Consider the following 20,056-nt stretch of genomic DNA (forward strand, 5'->3'; position numbering starts at 1 on the left):
TTTTCCAAGTAGTGATGTATGGAAGTGAGAGCTGGACCATAAAGAAGGCTGATCGCCGAAGAATTGATGCTTTTGAATTATGGTGCTGGAGGAGACTCTTGAGAGTCCCATGGACTGCAAGAAGATCAAACGTATCCATTCTTAAGGAAATCAGCCCTGAGTGCTCACTGGAAGGACAGATCGTGAAGCTGAGGCTCCAATACTTTGGCTACCTCATGAGAAGAGAAGACTCCCTGGAAAAGACCCTGATGTTGGGAAAGATGGAGGGCACAAGGAGAAGGGGACGACAGAGGATGAGATGGTTGGATGGTGTTCTTGAAGCTACCAGCATGAGTTTGATCAAACTGCGGGAGGCAGTGGAGGACAGAAGTGCCTGGCGTGCTCTGCTCCATGGGGTCACGAAGAGTCGGACACGACTAAACGACTAAACAACAACAACAAAACATGGGTCTGTCCCATAATCTGTTCTAGAGACTTGTTCTGAATTCCAAGTGTACCCTGTTACATCTCCCAAGTAAGGGGGAATGTTTACCCCACCCTTGTGTTCCCTCTGCCTGGTCCCTTTTCCTTCAAATTGTTTAATTCATCATAATTGAAGACAGGCACAGAGAGTTGTTGCTCCTTCCCAACCTCTCTTCACCATACGTCTCTCTCATACATTTTCCCCCTCCCTCTGTGCACATGAAATTGATGAATGCCTCTTTAAGGTCTCATGCCTGCCACCTCGACAGAACACCCTTGTAAATCAGATAAATATCTCAAGGATCCTTATCCTGGGAAAATTGAGATAATTGCACTAAATTGAAGTGCCTCTTTTTTTCAGCTGGAGTCTCTTGTAGTAACAGGTGCGCACTGACTGCTAATTCCTGCACAGGAATTACTGTCTCTCTCTCTCTCTCTCTCCATGTCTCTCTTCCAGTAGCAGGCCCAAGTCAATCCGCTGAACTGATATTTAGCCAAGATAAATTATCAATCAGGAACCTTTTTACAGCTCTATTCGAGACTCGTTGCAAAAAGGTCACCCTTGCCAAGACCACAGTTATTTCTGACATTCTCAAGCTTATAAGCATTCCTGCGTTGGGTAGAAGAGAGGCAGGATTTGTCACGACTCATGCCAGGCTCAAGCAATTCACTTGAGTTCTCACAGCTGGAATCAATTTGAACAGAAGCCAGAATGGCTATGTTCCACCTTCACTGTTAGAGGCAATATGTCTCTGAGTACCAGAATCACAGGAAGGAAGAGTGCTCTTGTGCTCCGATCCCACTTGTGGGTTTCCCTACAGGCATCTGGTTGGCTACTGTGGGAACAGGGTGCTGGACTAGATGGGCCATTGGCCTGGTCCAGTAAGACTCATCTTACATTCTTAAGCACTTTCTGGAGTAACCAGCTGCAAAGGAGCATGGGGGCCCAGTACCATTAATAATGTTGAAAAGGGCTTATTAATTAGGAAAGGCAGATTCGAACATGTCAAAACTTGCAAGCCTGGACAAAAAGATAAATCTTCACAAGATGACTGAAGCAACTGAGAGTTGTTGCTTTACATATGGCAGAGGGAAGGTCATTCCACAGTACAGCGGCAACAGAAGAAAATCTTGCCAAGTAAGGCTGAATGTACTGTGCAAGCATCAGCATTAGCCAGCAAAAATGGGGGGGGGGCATGAGTAGGCTTTTACTTTTCACTATGGGGTCATCTTGCTTTCAATTCCTACCAAGGAGACAGGCAGCTTCTCACCTGCCTGTGAGCCACCTGGTTTTGCCTCATCTGGCCTGACAGCAGAGCAATTCTGCAGCCTGGCTGCAGCAAGGACAGAAAGCTTAAAGCTGGTCCACTGATCAGGGCAGGTTATTAACTCATTTTCCAAGTCAGTCATGAAAAGGAAGGGAGAGTCAGGTCAGAAGTGTGCTAAAGGGGGAGAAGGTGACCTTTCAACACCCACTGCTCCCCTTACCTCTTGCACAGCCCCAGGTGGGATAGGGGTGGAAGGGAGGAAAGAAGGAAACCATCATAGCAGTAATTCTGGTATTCTGCTGAACACAAAAGCAAATGGGGAATCTGACAGGGACTGAAAGTGAATGATGGTGCAATCTGAACAGGATGATTATTTTTCTGAGAGTATTCAGGAAACACCTGGGGTCCCAAGAGAAACCAGCAGATGGGATTTTATAAGTGTAAACTACACTAGGGGAAGAACTTATATGGCAGGACAGCTGTCCAGATAAGGAAAGCCAGGTTCCTTGCAGCCTTTGACATATAGATGCTGAGGTGCCCACAGATCTGAACACATCAGACACAACAGCTTCTCCTCAAAACAGCATGTCTCCTCCCACCCCAAAACCACTATTCCCTATATGCTCCTATATACCTTACTGCCCATAGTTTAGGGATGTGGAAACGCAGAGTCCTGTTGGTCTGAAACTTGTTGGTCTGAACCTGACAAGCTCATCCAGGTTCTAAGTTGCTCTTCATATTGTGAACTGTAGGAATTAAGGTTTAAATCTCTCTTCAGAGCAGGATCCATTTAAATACCTTATGCAAAAAGGCTAAGCCAGCTACAGCGATCTATTGCTGCTCAGCTGCTACCTCCATCAGCAATGGGGAAACTCATCCAAGATGGTCCAAGCATGCACATTGCCTACATAGATTGCAGTGTGTATGATTGAGGTCATCTTGGTGGGTCTCTCTGGTCCCCCCATCAATGGTGTTCTTGATATGTATCCTTATGCTTGCTACTAAAATCCTTGTGAGGTAGCACCTCCAAGATAGCACACAACCATCCAAGCAGAATCAAGGAGATTCAAGACTAAGGTGGTGCACTTTGAACAACATTTGTATCACCTTGCAAAAATGATGTCAGGTTAAGATGCACCTTTTAGCATAGGCACTTGGATAAGGAGTTCAGAAAGTTCCTCCCATTTAATGTTTGTGTGTTACACAGCTGATTTGAATAGAGCTGAATGTAACCCTACTTGTGACTGCATGGTGAAGGGCAGGCTATAAATATCTATATATAAATAAATAACATTAATGCATTGGGTGAAATGGACCTTCGGTTTGTCTCTTCTGAACCTACTGCCATCCAGCTGATCTGTCAGGTGTAGAATATGTGCTTGTTTTGCTCTGGACATTTACCCCTCCAAATTGATACATTATTCATAGCTCCCCTCCCCCAGTCTCTGCAGGAAGTGGGACAAGGGACCCAAGAAACAGGTCAGGCTGGGATCTTCCAGCCCTAACTACTGGAGAAGCATATGGGTTTAAAGGATAGCAGCTGTTCCTGCTTCCCCAGCCCATTATGGCAACCAGACACCCACTTCAGTATGGATTCATGAGAGCAGATTCTTCATAGGTTTTCTCACATTAGCAGTAACTGGACCGTGGGGGCAGGCCATAGGTGAATGGGAAGACAGGCAGAAAACTGGTCTACAGAAAGACAAACATAAAGTTAAAACATATATTTGATGGTCTGTAATGGTCTGCTAATTATTTTTCTCTCCATTAATTTGTTATTGGTAAAAATGAAAAGGTGTAGGAGGTAAGGCAAGCAAACTTGTGTACTGAGTGGGTAGGAAGGAGAAATGAGATCTGCTGCAGGGCAAATTTCTACTCAACCCTGAACTTAACTATGGTGATGAGCAAAGATCCTTAGCTTGAAATATCAGTGACCCACAAATAATTTATCTAGCTGCTGTCGCATTCACCAAAGTGAACTGTTAAAAGCAAGCTACATGAGAGGCTCAGAAATTGGAGTTCTTGCCTTCTCCTTGTGTTGTGAAGTGACCTGAAGACCAACCTGTGTAGAGCACACACACCCCTTTTGGAATTTCTTATGAGGCAATCAAGGAAGGGCATGTTGCACTTGCTCCATCCTACTCCAGAACTTTCCCTTGCTGAAACTTCACCATGAAGTAACACCAGGTGACATTTCTGCAGTTCTTGGCAAAGAGAATCAGCTTGACACTGTTTTGATTCTCCCCTTCCCCCTCTATGAAACTCCCACACGGCACTTTACAATTCAGCTTTGCTCTGAAATGCAGATCTTTGGCTGCACAGCTAAGCAGCATGGCAGGCATGAAGCACCGTCAATCAAGCCCAGTCACAACACATCACATCTTAGAATTATGATGGATTTGTGAGGAGGGGAGAAAGAGAACCACAGGAACAAGCAGAAGCACCTGAACAAGGGAACTGCAGAAGACAAATCATGTGCATGTCAAATATTCCATGTAGCAATCACCTTTTGCCTTTCAAATGAATTTTTAGAATATTTGCAATAATCCGGTACTAGAAAGGCTGTTGGGGAAACTGGCTGCATACATTTTAAGCACATGACCACCCCTCAAAGAATTCTGAGTTCACCACTCTCAGAACCACAGTCCCAAACATCCTTAACAAACTGGTTCCCCAGATTCTTTGAGTGTTGAGCTTTAAATGTATGGCGTGTACACAGCCACAGACATAAACCAGAGGGCTGGATTTTAGTTTTATGTAAGAAGGAGTGCAATACAAATGGCTCTCAATGTGAATCTGTGACTGCCTTAAGGCTGTCACTATTTTGCAGAATGAATTCAATCACATACTAGAAATTTAAGTTTGTGTAATTTAAGTGCTGTATCACAACAAATTCACTTTTAAAAAACACAGACTTCTTGCAGTTAGGAAAGTGAACGGGAAATGCACTAAAAGTGTAGACTACCTATTGAAGACATATATCTCCATGCAAAAAACAAATCAGAATGAATGTTGATTGTCATGTAATCTCTTCAGAAACAAATCAGAATGAAGCTCCAGTAAAGCGTGGACATTGTATAACCTCCACCTAAGTTTTCTGACTTGCTAGTCAGGATGAATGCTAAATAATCAGGTCATCCGAGAAGAGTTTACAAGTTCCAAGACAGACTATCTCAGAATTCCAGTTGCTGAGGAGTAAAAACAGGAAAAGGCCTCCTTGTGGGCTTCCCAGAGGCATCTGGTTGGCCACCATGAGGAATAGGATGCTGGACTAGATGAGTCTTTGATCTGATCCAGAAGGGCTCTTGCGATATTATTCATAACTGTCCTCTCCATGGACATGCCAGTCTATCTCCATTCCTTCCATCTGCTTCAGTGAAGAGAGGCGGAGCAGACCAAATTCTGCTAAGCACTGAAGGAACAATTCTGAACTTCTTGTGTCCCAATCTCAGGTCATTTCCAGATGAACTGTTTATTAAGCATTCATCCTGATTTCTTTGCACAGATTTGCAGGGAGGTTAGACAATGTCAGCTATCTATTGAGCTTTCATTGTTTGCAGATATGGTCATACAACATGTCATCAAGCATTATTGCACACATTCCATTGCACACACCCCTTTCTTATCACAAAACATCCATTTTTTTTGGGGGGGGGGACAGGTACATGATTGAGTCCCACCCCAAAGTAGTGACCATCTTGAAGCAGCCTTGGGGCATCATACTTGCCTTTTGTCCCTCTCTTTCCAGGCAAAGGTCTGTGCTTGAATGCTCCGTGTCCAAGTATTTGGGTTTTTTGCCCTGAGCTTTCCCCGCAAAATCCCACTCTTTAAAGCTGAATCGGAGCAAACTTCATGTTTTCTGCAGATTGACATTTGCTCCTATTGAACCTTAAAGAGTGGGTTTTCATGAGGTATGCTCTGGAGCAAAAGTGGGGGTGCCCAGCTATGGAGCTTTAAATTGTGGACTGTGCCTAGAAAGAGTGGAGGGAAAGTGTGGATCAGACCTTAGTCTCCAGCTTAATTCATGGAAACAATTCACCCACTACCTTCACATATAATGCAACAAAGACATTGGGATAATTGCCTTGAAGGTCCCTGATGTAGTTCCATCTATGAAGAGAAGCAGGTCTGGGGCTGCCAGCACTTTGGTCAGAGTTCACCAAGAAACCTCCAGTTATACCACTATGAATTCTCCAGTGAAAAGGTGGGATATAAAAATGTAATAGACATAGCATAAATACAGTGCAAATGAAGTGCAAGGAAAAATAATTAATCCCATTTGTCAAGAAACTTTATCAGGAGACCAAAATCTCATTACAATGAAATTCATTTTTATTTTTATTATAGCTGCTGCTGTGACAATTTTCCTTGTTTATGTGAGGAGTGTGCTATTAGATGTCAGGGAAAATTTCATAATCTTTGAGGAGGTAACTTGTTAGACTAAATAAAGAAGGCTGCAAGGATCAACATGATAACATTTTAGAATTATATATATTCTGGCGGAAAATAACCAGCGTGTTAAAGAGCATCTAGGTGCCAGACAATTTCATCAGTTTTCTTTTGCTTTAAGAGATAGCACTAGCAGTCCAAAGGTATGAAGCCTCCCCAGAAGTCTGCTCACTTTTTCTAGTGGCAGCATTGTGGCCAGGCATTGGGGTCCCTTCAGTGATCCAGCGGTGGAGAGATTGACGCCTCCTTCGTTGCTGTCTGGGCTGCATCACTGGGTGGTCCACACTGTCCAATCAGCGCTAGCAGGAGGTGTGCCAGTGGTAAATTTAAACCGTGGCATGGCTGGGGAGCCCTCCTCTCTTAAACAAATATTGCCCAGTGACAAATATTCCCCGGGGGGGAGGGATAGGGTGCTTGGGAAGGTGGTGGCAGTCCACCTTCAAGCATGCTTGGAGGAAGCTGATTACTTGGATCCATTCGAGTTTGGTTTTCAGGCCTGCCATGGCTGTGAAGCCAGCTTGGTTGCTCTGATAGATGACATTTATCAGGAGGTGTAGGGTGACCCTGCTTGCTTTCCTTGATCTGTTGGCAGCTTTCACTACAGTTGACCACAGTATCGTTCAGCAGCATCTTAGGGAAGTCAGGGTTGAGGACACTGAGCTTCAGTGGTTCGGCTCCTACCTCCAGAACTGCTTACAGAAGGAATGCTGTTGTTCAACACCATGTGAGATGTCCTGTGATGTTCCTCAGGGTTCCATCTTGCCTCCCGTGCTATTTAACATCTATATGAAGACACTGGGAGCTGTCATCAGATTTGGGCTGAAGAGTCATCAATATGCTGATGACACCCAGACCTGTCTCTCTGCTCCATCTTAATCAGGAGAGGCGGTTGAGATGTTAGACCAGTGCTTGACACAGATGGGCTGGATGTGGGCCAATAAACTGAAGCTGAATCCTGAAAAGTCAGAGGTGTGATGTGTACCAGGTTCCCACGCCCAGGAGGCAGGAAGATGACCTGTAATGGACAGGGTCACGCTCCTCTGGTAGGGGCAGGTCAACTGCTCCAGGATGTGCTTGAATTAATCACTTTCACTCAGGTGGCCTCAGTTGCTATGAGTTTCCCACCCTCAGTTGCCTTATCAAGTTTCAGTGAGAATTGTTGAGATAATGATGTAAAGCACATTGAATACTTGAAATGCACTGTATTAATGTCACCAAGCATTATGTTTTCACTTCAGGAAGCAAAATGAAGATTTGTGTTTTTGCCAAGGAGCTTATAACAAGGGTGATGTTTCAGACAGAGATTTCAGACATATCACCTGATAATTTTTAAAAAGTAGAAATTTAAATATACAAAGACAGTAATGCCAGCCATTATTACTATTTGCCCTTACATATATCTTTTATTCCTGAAATTTCAAATGTTTTACAATGAAGTTTCTTCAATCATTTCGGGGAAATATAATGATCTGAGGAGGCCACAGCTAAATTTACTTACTAGGTATCATTTATATCCTACCTTTCTACTGCCAGGAAATTTAAGGGTATGGGGTTCCCGGGAAGGTTTCCATCCAGACATTGGCTAGCCCCAACCCCACTTAGTTTCAACAGTGTTGCTAGATCACGTTCAAAACACAGGGGTGCATCAAATGTTAGGGATACTTCTGTTAATACAGCCTATCACCGAAAGTAACGGTCTCACTCTATTCTGGTCAGAGCACACCTGGAGTACTGGGTCCAGTTCTGCACACCACAATTTACAAAGGATGTTGACAGGCTGGAACATGTGCAGAGGAGGGCAACTAAGATGATCAAGGGTCTGGAAACCAAGACTTATGAGGAACGGTTCAGGGAGTTGGGTATGTTTAGCCTGGATAAGAGGAGACTGAGCAGAGATATGATAGCCATCTTCAAATATCTAAAGGGCTGTCACATGGAAGATGGAGCAAGCTTGTATTTTCCTGCTCCAGAGGGTAGGATGTGAACCAATGGCTTTAAGTTACAAGAAAGGACATTCCGACTAAACATCAGGTAAAAACTTTCTGACAGTAAGAGCTGTTTGACAGTGAAACAGACTCCCTTGGAAGGTGGTGGGCTCTCCTTCCTTAGAGGTTTTTAAGCAAAGGTTGGATGGCCATCTGTCTTGGATGCTTTAGTTGAGATTCCTACATTGCAGGGCGTTGGACTAGATGATCCTTGGGGGTCCCATCCGGCCCTCTCCTCAGTTCATACCCCAGCCTGCTGCTACTGGGCCAGCTTTATGTGTGAGTGTTTTTGCCTGACTGGAATGTGCCCCTAAACTTTAATAATGCCTCTTGTTTCTTTGAGTAGAGGACAGAGGGGTGTAGAAACTAGCCTACTGCACAAAGGTAACATTTATTAGTTGCTCACCCACTTTCCCCTTGCCAAGCAATGGCATGTGACCTCCCCTTAAAAAGGTTGTCCAGAAGGAAATGTGATCCTTGGTTTGAAAAAGGTTCCCCACCCATTCTAATTGATACTTTTAAGTAGTAGTTTTATTGGCCTGGCTGAAGTAAAGGTGAGAATAATGGGTGTGCCATACAAAATCCATTGAAATAGTTGCACTAGCAGAAGCTTGTTGTGCGACAGAAAAGGTTGGGGCACAACCAACCGCAAGAACCATGCTGGCTTCCTTCACCTTCCCTTGCAAAATCATTCAGCTAGCACAACTAGTACCCTGCTAAGGGACATTAACTTACTGCAACATTGAATTATTCTATTGTGAACTAGACTGAAATGAAGATGCAGGAAGCTGCCCTATAGCGGGGGGGGGGGGGCACTCTTTATCCATCTAGCCCACCATTGCCTACATTGGCTGGCAGGGACTCCGTCAGGCAGAAAAAAACATTTCCCATCACCTGCTACCTGATCCTTTTCACTTGGAAGTAAACCTGGGGGCCTTTTGCGTGCCAGGGTCCCCCTCCTTCAAAAAAAGTGGCATACAAATATTGCAAATAAATAGTGAGCAAAAGAGATGGACAGAATCAGGCAGGGAAGGAAAAGAGACTAGGGAGAGAAAAAGCCAACATCCTTCTGGCCTAAACCTGGAAGAACATCAGTCCAATTGCACATGCTCAAGAACCCAAGGCCTGGCTCGGCGGGTTAATGTGACAATCCATTTCTGACAGTGTGTCAATACAAAGCAATTTAAGAGTGCATGAAAAATCGACCCAAGGTAACAGGCAATTTCTCTGCTCTGCTGGTTTAGATGGAAGTGGGGTCCAATGAGGCTGGAGTATCTCAGCAAGCTCAGTTCAGTCAGCAATGCCCAGCATCTCCCAACTGAGACTGTCACAAAAAGGGGGCGCCTGGTAGGGAAAAGGGATAAGAAAGTCAGTTCCCAAAGACAGAAACGGGCAAAACGGGCAAGAGATCCTTGTGGTCTCTCTAGCGAATCATTGTTGAAAAGCTGCAGCGCACACATTCCCCCTGAAACAAAACAGAATAGCAAAAAGAAAAGGTAGTCAGCTTTTCAGAGGGTGCAAGAAAAAGGATTCTCCACTTATAAAGATACTCATGTACTGTATTCCTGTAGAAGTTGCTGGTCTGGACAAGGCTCTCTGCACTGCAAGAAGGTGAAACCAGAGCTGCATATCATGCAGGGATATTGTGGGTAGCTTCCTCTGTGGGCAGCTTTACAATAAAATAATTGACATGATAACGAGACATCACTTAAAATCAATAGGTGGAAAATCATTATTCTACTTACTCCTAAGACTAACAACAAACAGCACAGTATTTTGATTGTAAAAATCCATTCTGTTTAACTAAGTATGAAGGCCTGAAATAGAGTGCATAGGAGAACCAGATCTGGTGCTTGCAGCTGGCCAGGTTGAGCCCTGGCCAAGGGCCCCAGGGACTGAAGAGGCCCCTCACTGGCCTGTCATCACAGGCCTCCTTTCTTGGACAGCCATTTTAGTGGTAGCTGGGCGGCAGTGGCACTTTTGAATAGAAGCCAAGCTAAAATGCTTCCCAAGCCTCTGCTAGAGATGGTGGGGAATAGTGTTGCCACAGTTAATGGTAGCGGGGGGGAGGGATACTATGTGGCCACATTAGAGTGGGGGCCCATTTGTGGCACTATGCCAAAGACCCTCTGAAGTCTGTTGGAACAGTTTCCAAAGCAATAGCCACGTTAGTCAACTGCAGCAAAACCAGAATACCTCAGGTTACATATGCTTCAGGTTACAGACTCTGCTAACCCAGAAATAGTACCTCGGGTGAAGAAGAAGAAGAAGAAGAAGAAGAAGAAGAAGAAGAAGAAGAAGAAGAAGAAGAGTAGTTTGGATTTGATATCCCGCCTTTCACTCCCCTTCAGGAGTCTCAAAGCGGCTAACATTCTCCTTTCCCTTCCTCCCCCACAACAAACACTCTGTGAGGTGAGTGGGGCTGAGAGACTTCAAAGAAGTGTGACTAGCCCAAGGTCACCCAGCAGCTGCATGTGGAGGAGCGGAGACGCGAACCCGGTTCCCCAGATTACGAGACTACCGCTCTTAACCACTACACCACACTGGCTCTCACTTTGCTTCAGAACTTTGCTTCAGGATGAGAACAGAAATTGTGCGGCAGCAGTGGGAGGCCCCATTAGCTAAAGTGGTGCTTCAGGTTAAGAACAGTTTCAGGTTAAGAACGGACCTCCGGAACGAATTAAGTACTTAACCTGAGGTACTACTGTACTCTTGTGGCACCTTAGAGACTAACTAACCTGACATAAGGTTTCATGGACCACTGGTTAGCTCTTATTAACCTCCTAAAAATGTCAACCAAGTGAGCCTTGGAGATCTCTCAGTTACTGGTGCCACGCTTATACACAAAAAGGTCCATTCCTGGGAGAGACCAACCTCACTGTAATGCAGGTGGTGGTGGCCACTTACTCCAGATGAAGTCATAGATCTGGGAGGAAGCAGTCTCCATGCCATTCCAGCTCCGGACCACCAACAGTTTCAAAACTATTGGCTGGTGATAGATCCCCGGAAAATCCTACCCTTATCCCAGGGACAGGTGTAACTTTTCTCCATCACTTTTGGGAAATATAGCTTGAGGAAACCTCTCGCTCGTGAGCACTTACAGAGGACGACTGAAGTAAAATTCATTTTTATATCTCAATCACTCATCAGGCAAGGTGGCTACCAAGCCACAAAACAAAAGGAGGCCACATGCTGAATGATGGGGGCTCCCTCTTGCTATATAGCAAGTAATTATTTGTGGGTTAATCCTTGATTCACTTGTTCTAGAAAGAAGTAGCGGGGGAGAAAGATGAACTATATTATAGAAATGAGGTTCAAGTTAAAGCAATAACAGTTTCCGTTTTCAACTGCTTTTCATGATCTGCCCTCGGGAGATGGTGCCTAAATGAGATTGAGCTGCAGTTAGAATGCTCATAATCCTTTTGGAATGAAGGAAGGAGCTAACTCATCCACATGACACCAAGTTCATAATGGCAGAGGGTCCCTCATATAGAAAGCAGAGTAAGGCTTGCTCACTTCAGTGTTGTTCTGTCCATTCACAAGCAGGCTGGCTTGAAGGAAGGAAGGGGGAAAAAAATCTTCAAAATACTTTCACACATCATAAATTTTAGTCCATGCGCCTGCTGTATAGCCTGTGGAATTAGCTGCTACTCAGTAAAAGCAGGGACCAGCGGCATTTATTACACACGCTTCCCCCCTCCCCAAAGCTGTTGCCCACTCATTTGCAATCAGTCAAAAATTAAATGCCACCATTCTTATTATAATTATTAGATTACCCGCCCTTCACAGCAATATAAAATACAGCATTAAAAACTATTTATCACATGCATTGTTTTATTTCAAAAGTTTATATCCCACTTTTCAGTCAGGGAAATAATACCTAAACCCTATCAGAACTTACATACATACAAACCCATCAGCCTTTCATCCTCTGGAAGATGGATGGGGCTGGAGCATACCTCTCTTCGGTTCTGCAGCTCCAATTCCGCTGGAGCTGAGGGTACTTTTCAGCAAGGAGCATGGAGAAAGCAAGCTCTCCATTGTTTCTGGGCAACAGATGGAACTAGGACCAGGTTGCTCCACCAAGCCTTGCCAGGAGGTTCTTCTTGGCCAAGGTGGTGGGGTTGGCATGGAAGGATCAATGTTTGCTGTTGGATGATGTCTCAAATATTCTAAACAGCCTAAACAGTATTTTGTTTATATGTCAATAGTTGGCTTTTATGTTTTTAATGTGATGGCTCCATTGCACTAAACATTAGTAATTGCTACTTTCGAGAACTAGTTTCTCATTTTTTTACATTCTTTTTTTGGGAGGCAGAGGGTACAATCTGCCAGGGACCTGTAGTTCCCTGGCCAGTGGCCCAAGTCACTGGGCAATTTTTAACGTTGGCACACTATTTCACCAGTGCAGTTGTCTCACATTTTGCGCTCACTGAGCTTTAATGGTTGGTGGGGTTGTGAGGTTCAGGGCACATATCTGCATTTATGGTGGCAAAGTGAGGTTATACAGACCTTTGGGCTGGAAGAGTTCAAAGAATTGGGAGTCAATCTATAACACACTGGTTGGGATAGTGGATGATGCTATTCAATGTATTAGTCATAAAGAACTGCTAGCATTTTTGCTTGTCACAGTGAGTTTGGAGATCACTAGGTGTTGGTGCACTACAGAAAGGTTGTCACTCGGGTTCTGGTTTGGCAGAAAACTGACCTGTCAACTTAGTGCAGTTAAGGGGAAAACAAATCTGTTGGTCTTTATATGCAACTTGGCAATCCTTTATATCCTCTATGTGTCACAAAGATTAAATCTGAAGACTCCCCCCCCCCCATGCACACATGGGGGAAATATGGAGACAATTGTTGGACTAATGCAATGGTACCATAATCTATTCAGCTCAATAAGCCTTCAACTTATGAGGGGGTTGTGTTCCGGGAATTGCACCTAAAGCCAAAAATGCATGTAGTCAAAACACACTGGGCACAATGGTGGGTGGGATTGCCAAAGTACCCCCCGCACACACACACACAGATGCCCACCCCACCCCCCTTTTTGGGCCAAGTGCATAAAGCTGAATGTGCACAAGTTAAATGTGTGTAAGTTGTTGACTTACTGTACTACTGTATTCCTTTAAGTCTGTGGTCATACTTTGTATCAGTGGAGAGGAAGAGTTTTTATGTGACAAATGGCATGTTTTGTTGTTCGTGTTTATTTAGAAAACAATAAAACTATTTTAAAATATATATTTAGTGCCGATAATCCCCAGACCAGACCAATTTGCCACTTAAAACCAAAACATGATGCTTTGAAAACCCATCACCATTAAAATGACTTTCATTTGATAGCTAAATAGAACATCCCACCATCAAGGGCAGTGTGGTTTTTGAACGACAGGTTCTGCAGGTTGACAATAGAGGGAGTTCTGCTGCCTTCATGGCCTGCTTGCGCATCTCCAGGAAACTCCTTGCCATGCTACTTTTACTGTTTTGGTGCTTCTTGGTATTTATTTGCTCTCTACTGACCACTGCTGCAGCTTGTTTTAGTAATTCATTTATATTTTTAGCGTTTGAATTGCTTCGTTTTTATTGCTACATAGTTCCTTTTTATGGATATGTGCTGCTTTGGATATGCTGACTGAAAAGTGACTCATAAAACCCATTTAAATTAAAAGAGACGGTTTTGGGAACTGGTTGCCAGACTGAATGGGCCGTTGGTCTGAACCAGCTGGGCTTTCCTTATGTTATTAGCTCAGCAGTTTAGAGATGGCTGGTAGGACAGCTTCTCCAGATGTGCCGGCTGTGGGCGATGAGAGTTCTAACCCAAAACATCTGGAGGGCATCAGGCTGAAGAAAGCTAGCCACTAGGAACAAGGCAGATTACATAGCCCACTGCTCAAGAAGAGCAAAGAGCAGCAACAGCCCAGCATGACTCAGGGCAGGCAAGCAATAGGTAACACAGGAAAACGTTTCAGCCAAGGGGAGGGATCTCCCTTTTAAGTTTCCCACAAGCAGCACTTAGTATTACGACTCGAAAAACCTCCAGCATTCTGTTGCTTAATGTGTGTGGGGGGGGGTTGTTGTTGTTTTTGTATTCAGTTTGAAGAGTGAGTTTGTGAAGCAAACAAAATTAGCAACGCAGGCGACAGTACCCAGAACAGTTGGTTTTCACATTTCCAGCCATGAACAAAGAAGAGGATGAGCGCTCACCACCTTGGTACCCCAAACACAGACAAAAGAGAGGACATCAGAGCAGGAATACCAATGAGGAACATCTTAATTCCTCCCTACATACCAGACGGCATTAAGAATCTCCTCACACAGCTCACTTTGTGGTGGTCCTCCTTATCACTTACTGGAGATGAATCTATACATTTCTGAGCAGCCGTCCAGATGCTAGGCAATTGGTTAAAGAGAAGGGGGGATTGCGGAGGCTCTGAAAAACACTGTTATAAGAAAGCATGTGTGATAATGCTGTGGTTCTGCCCCCTGGAGAGGGAAGGCTGAAATATTACTCCAGTAGCCATCTGTTATGGACTTGTCCATACATATTTTGGGGCACTGGAAAAGAAGCTGGTATATATGTGTGAGAGAGAGCAGAGAAATAGTTAAACAGCTCCACCCAGGGTGGCTCTGGGAGCCTGAGCCCCAGGTCTTTTGTACTGAGTCTGCTCTCCTACCCCTCCTCCCTCCCTTTAAAAAGCTTTAAATAACAGACCTCAGCCACTTACCATCACAATTTGCTTTCCAGTTGTGGCTAGAGATGGTGTTAATCTGTGGTTGTTCAACATCATGTGTGAACGGTGTTGGTTTGTGACAAGGGCATGTAAGTATATAAAAATGTGCCTGCATGAGAAAGTCGTGTCAGATGCTGAACAAGAGTTATTTGAGTATTCGTATGTACATAAGCAGCAGCTCTTGGCAACTGATTGAGTCCTCTGCCCAATCTACCTGCATACAGAAAATCCTGTTGGTGCCATGTTGCTCAGAGTAAGCCCTGACAGTAAGAGGCAGAGTTTGCTACCCCTTGCCCCACTGGAAGCCAGCCTTACTTTGCATCTATACATATAAATTAGCATATGCAAATATGAGCCTGTGCTCAGAGTCCTTGAATCACGCAGCACTCTCTTCTCTGATTCTAATCAACCCCCACCTGAAGTGGCTTTTCTCCTCTAAAAATGTCAACCGAGTTGCATCAAATGTTCACTTAGCATCTTACCCTTCTAAGAACAAAAGGGTTTTAACAACTAATCATTCCTTAAGAACAAAAGGGTTTTAACAACTAATCATTCCTTAACCCTCACAATCTTCCCCTAAGAATCGACTCCCAAGAGAAAGAATCCTATTGCAGATTAGATTTGCCATTAAAAACGCACTGTTTGGATGTTGGGAAGGAGCACCTAAGACAACACAGATCCTGCTTGTTTTGCCTCAGTATCCTCAAAAGAAAGACACCCACAACCTCACTGCGTCTCTGGAAGGCAAGCCCAATGTTTGCAGAGTACTTTCAAACAGACCCTCTTACAAGCCATCTACAAGCCATGCCGTCAAGCCATTTCAGCCATATTAAATCCCTGTGCGGAGTGGATGGTGCAGGGTGCAGATTGAGCATCAATGTGTCTTTGAGGACTGCATCTCCTTTGGATACAGCCAAGCATCTGTGCTAAGAACGGGATCTAGGGGCTGATCTCAGCTCCAGCTGCTTCCAGCCTCTGTAGCCAGCACCCACTTATTAAATCAGAATGTTTGATTTTGAGCTGCAAGTTGGTGGAGCATGCAAAAAAAGAGAAGATAAGAAATAGGCTTTGATTAGAAGCTCATATACAGACAAAACAATTTAAACAACTGAAAGTGTTTTACTAGCATATAAGCCTTTCAAAGCCGCAGCTGCCTGGTTCCTAGCCACAGGCTGGATTAGCTAACAGGTTTACTATCAACGCCAGTATGAAAAACTGTGAAGCTGGAGGACATCGCAGTCTTTTAATCCCCTCCCCCAAATGTGACAGGTTAAACCTATATGGCCTTACTTCACCCCCACTTTGATCTTTTGTGGTTTATAAAAGGGCAAGAGGGTGGAATACACTCCAGCCTTCCTCAACCTGGTGCCTCCGAGAGGTACAACTTCCATCAGCCAGGGCCAGGGCACCAGGTAGCGGAAAGCTGGGTTAACGTGTCAGAGGCTGCTCACCTAGAAAATAAATCTGCTCATGTTTTCCTTCAGGGCATCCCAGGAGGCCCAAAGAATAGCAGCTGTTGACAATGTGGCAGCTACAGAAATGGCAGCTATGGAACAGGCACATTGACAACAAGCAACTCTATAAACACTTGCTGGAGGAGTTGTGAGGTAGACTCAAGAACACATGGGCCACAGGAAAAGATGGGTAACTGTTGTGCACATCCTAGTCTCCCACCTGTGAGACACTTCAGGGATGTCCACACCTATCAGTGTTTGGTTTCCTTGAAATGAAGGCCAATGGAGGTTGTGATGTCTTTAGGCTATATTTACGCATATATGCAACCTGAGCATGGGATGTAGGGCAGGGCCGGATTTAGGTTTGATGAGGCCCTAAGCTACTGAAGGTAATTGGGCCCTTTATATGTGATATTTTAGGGAGCAGGCTAGCAGGTGGGGCCCATTACTTACATCATAGGAACCTACACAACATAAAACACTGTTGCTATATGTAGGTTTTATTTTATTTGTTTATCTATTTTGGAAATGTACATCCAGGGTTTTTTTCCTTTAATTTTTTTTGGGCCCCCCAAGAGAGTGGGGCCCTAAGCTATAGCTTGTTTAGCTTATATGTAAATCCGGCACTGATAGAGGAGCTCTCACACACACAACCCCACTTGTCCTATTGCTCTCCAACGTAGGATGACATGGCATCCAGCCAGGTGAGGTGGGGAAAGGCCCATCCATTTGACTTGGCAACAGGGCTCATTCTTTAAGAAGCAGATGATGCATTCTTAGCTGAGTAGCTAAGGCCATAAGAACTGGTTTGATTGATTCAGCAGGTTTCCTCTTAGGGATTCTAACCTTACAGACACAGGATCAGAGCCATGCATATACCGTATTTTTTGCTCTATAAGACTCACTTTTTCCCTCCTAAAATGTAAGGGGAAATGTGTGTGCGTCTTATGGAGCGAATGCAGGCTGCGCAGCTATCCCAGAAGCCAGAACAGCAAGAGGGATTGCTGCTTTCACTGTGCAGCGATCCCTCTTGCTGTTCTGGCTTCTGAGATTCAGACTATTTTTTTTTCTTGTTTTCCTCCTCCAAAAACTACATGCGTCTTGTGGTCTGGTGCGTCTTATAGAGCGAAAAATACGGTAATTCAGATTGGCTCCCCAATCCACTAGCATTTGGGGATCTGAGGAAACAGAAGAGGGGAGCAAAAGGTAGGTACCATTGTACATAGGTTTTTAATCATTTATATTTTTAAAAAATCCAAGAAGAGAAAAAACACTTAACGTTTTGGAAGCTCCTGGATGTGAGAAAGGGCACAAATCCTGTGACCTCATGGCATAATTATTTCCACACCCAACCATACCCTGTTCTGCGTGACATTTATGAAATTGGAGTCAGTATGGCTAGAATCAGTCCAACCAATGCTTCAATATGTACTATATATGTTGTTCCAAAAAACCTTTTCATTATTACTAACACAGGAGTGGGCAAACTGCATTAACTAACGATCCTGAGATAGGTGGCAACTTTCTGCACTCTGCAGTTTGGAGTTACAGCACACACCGGGAAGCGCAGAATGTGTCCAAGGGAAAACTAGGCACTTCTCTCAGAACACCACTATGCTTCTTAGTGGAGGCCAGCACCACAGCCTCCAGCACCCACACCGGTACTAGCACCAGTAAGTTAGCTTTCTGAATCAAAGTGGGGAATGATATCCCATGCATCTGGTTCATGCAGTCAGAAACACCACACTCCATTCCAGAAACAGAGTATAGTCTTCCTGACATATCCCTAGGGGGCACAGATAACAAGCTGGTATGTGCCTAACGATAGGCAAGCCAAAAAGGGATAGCTCTGGGCCAGCATACCATAACCTTTATGAATGGATTCACGGCCTGGGAAAGGTTCTGATTCGCAATGCAAATCAGTGGGCCAGAAACACCACCTCACCCCATAAATTTGCTTGTAAGGAAAGTTTCTGCTGATCTGTGCCAAACAGCCAGCAGAATATTTGATAAGTAAGAATCCCTTCCACTCTGCTTAACCTATTCTGAAGTATACCTTGTGTTGCTCTTTGCAGTCTCAGGGCAGAAACCTCAAGGTTCTGTTCCTCCTTGTTCGCATATCACCTGGTACAAACACAGCCTTACTGAGTACCAACCACACCACACTCAAGCCCCCTTGGTTCTCAAATACATCATTGGTCCTCCAAGCATTCCTGAATAAAGTAGAAGGACAGCTGTTAAAAATAATTATGTGTACATCACTACAGTATTGGAACACTAGTTTTGAACTGGATGGACCTGATCCAAAATCCTGGAATTCACACCTCTCATCTGCATCCCAACAGCACAGATTTGGTGCCACTTGAAACACATATGGCTTCTCAATTCACACCAAAGCTGGTTGAGGGAGTAGGAAAAAATTGTATTTAACAAATTGCACGCTAAAGATTTTAAGAAAACGTCAACATTTTGACAAAGTATCAAAGTGTTTCAATTGCCACCAAAAATTTCAGGCATCTATTTTTGACAATTTTTTATCAAAACATTAAAGTAGTCATCTTGTGCATATTGGCTATATGAAGTCCCCACATCTGCACATAACTAATGGCAGAACTGCATGTTAAACTAAAAGCACAATACCGCACCCACCCATTTAGCAACATTTAGAGGACCAGAAGTTAGCTCCATCTGACTTGCATGTAAAAAAAACATGTTTATAATAAATAATTGGAAATTACTGCCTCCATTAATAAAGAACTCATCCTGCACTTCTTTTACAGGGAACATTTCTGCTAACTGGTCTTATATCTAAACTGTTGGCCTTCTGCTTAGCCATTATGAATGACCTTAAGCAATTTCTCGATTTCCAGAATGAGTGTATTTCATGGGTAGGCCAACCAAGGCCCGGATCTGGCCTAATCGCCTTCTAAATCTGGCTCGCAGACGGTCCAGGAATCAGCGTGTTTTTACATGAATAGAATGTGTCCTTTTATTTACAATGCATCTCTGGGTTATTTGTGGGGCATAGGAATTCGTTCATTTCCCCCCCAAAATATAGTCCAGCCCCCCACAAGATCTGTGGACCGTGGACAGTGGACCGGCCCCCTGCTGAAAAAGTTTGCTGACCCCTATTTCTTCCTTCCCAGGTTTATGATTTTAAAAAGCAGTATAAAGCACTCAAAAGAGGAACTACATTTTGCAAAGTGATATTATTCATTCCAGTCACAAAAAGCTCAGATCCATAACAAGGAATTTTTAATGGCACAGTTCTTAGTGACAATGCACTCCGAGTGCTCAGCTAGGAATTCTGAGTCTCTCCAGAGTACAAAGGGATTCCAGAACTTTTAAGTTTGCAGATCTAAGCTTACTTACACCCTAATTTTAAACAGTTTCCCCATAAATAAGTTCACCACTAACTTTGATCAACTTTAATGGGACTTACTTCCTAGGAAGCAATATAAAGTCTGCTTAATACTGTAGTCTTACAAGAGTGAAAATCTCACAGATTTCAGAAATGTTTCGGTTTGTGACTTCCATAATGGCTATGCTCTGCCTCCATGGTTGGAGGCTGTGTCCTTCTGAATACCAGTTGCTGGAAACTGCAGGGTGGCAGAGTACTCTTACACTTGGGTCATGCTTGCTGACTTCCCATAGGCATCTGTTGGCCATTATGAGGTCAGATCTTATGTTCTTAACTCCTCAAATTCACA

The 20,056-nt window shown here is 44.1% G+C and overlaps 1 protein-coding gene and 1 long non-coding RNA gene across 4 annotated transcripts in view; one reads left to right on the forward strand and one right to left on the reverse strand.

The window, feature by feature from the left end:
* Positions 1-20,056, forward strand: part of LOC310757564 (clathrin heavy chain 2-like) — a 48,787-nt gene that overhangs the window by 12,030 nt on the left and 16,701 nt on the right. The gene's annotated exons all lie outside the window — the stretch shown is intronic.
* On the reverse strand, positions 15,803-19,997 carry LOC310757572. The gene is made up of 3 exons (XR_014545323.1): positions 19,789-19,997; positions 18,403-18,559; positions 15,803-15,912 (listed from the first exon to the last, which is right to left on the reverse strand). It is a non-coding gene; the product is annotated as an uncharacterized lncRNA (long non-coding RNA).

The sequence above is a fragment of the Podarcis filfolensis genome (assembly GCF_964270895.1).
Source record: "Podarcis filfolensis genome assembly, chromosome: 2".
NCBI lineage: Eukaryota > Metazoa > Chordata > Lepidosauria > Squamata > Lacertidae > Podarcis > Podarcis filfolensis.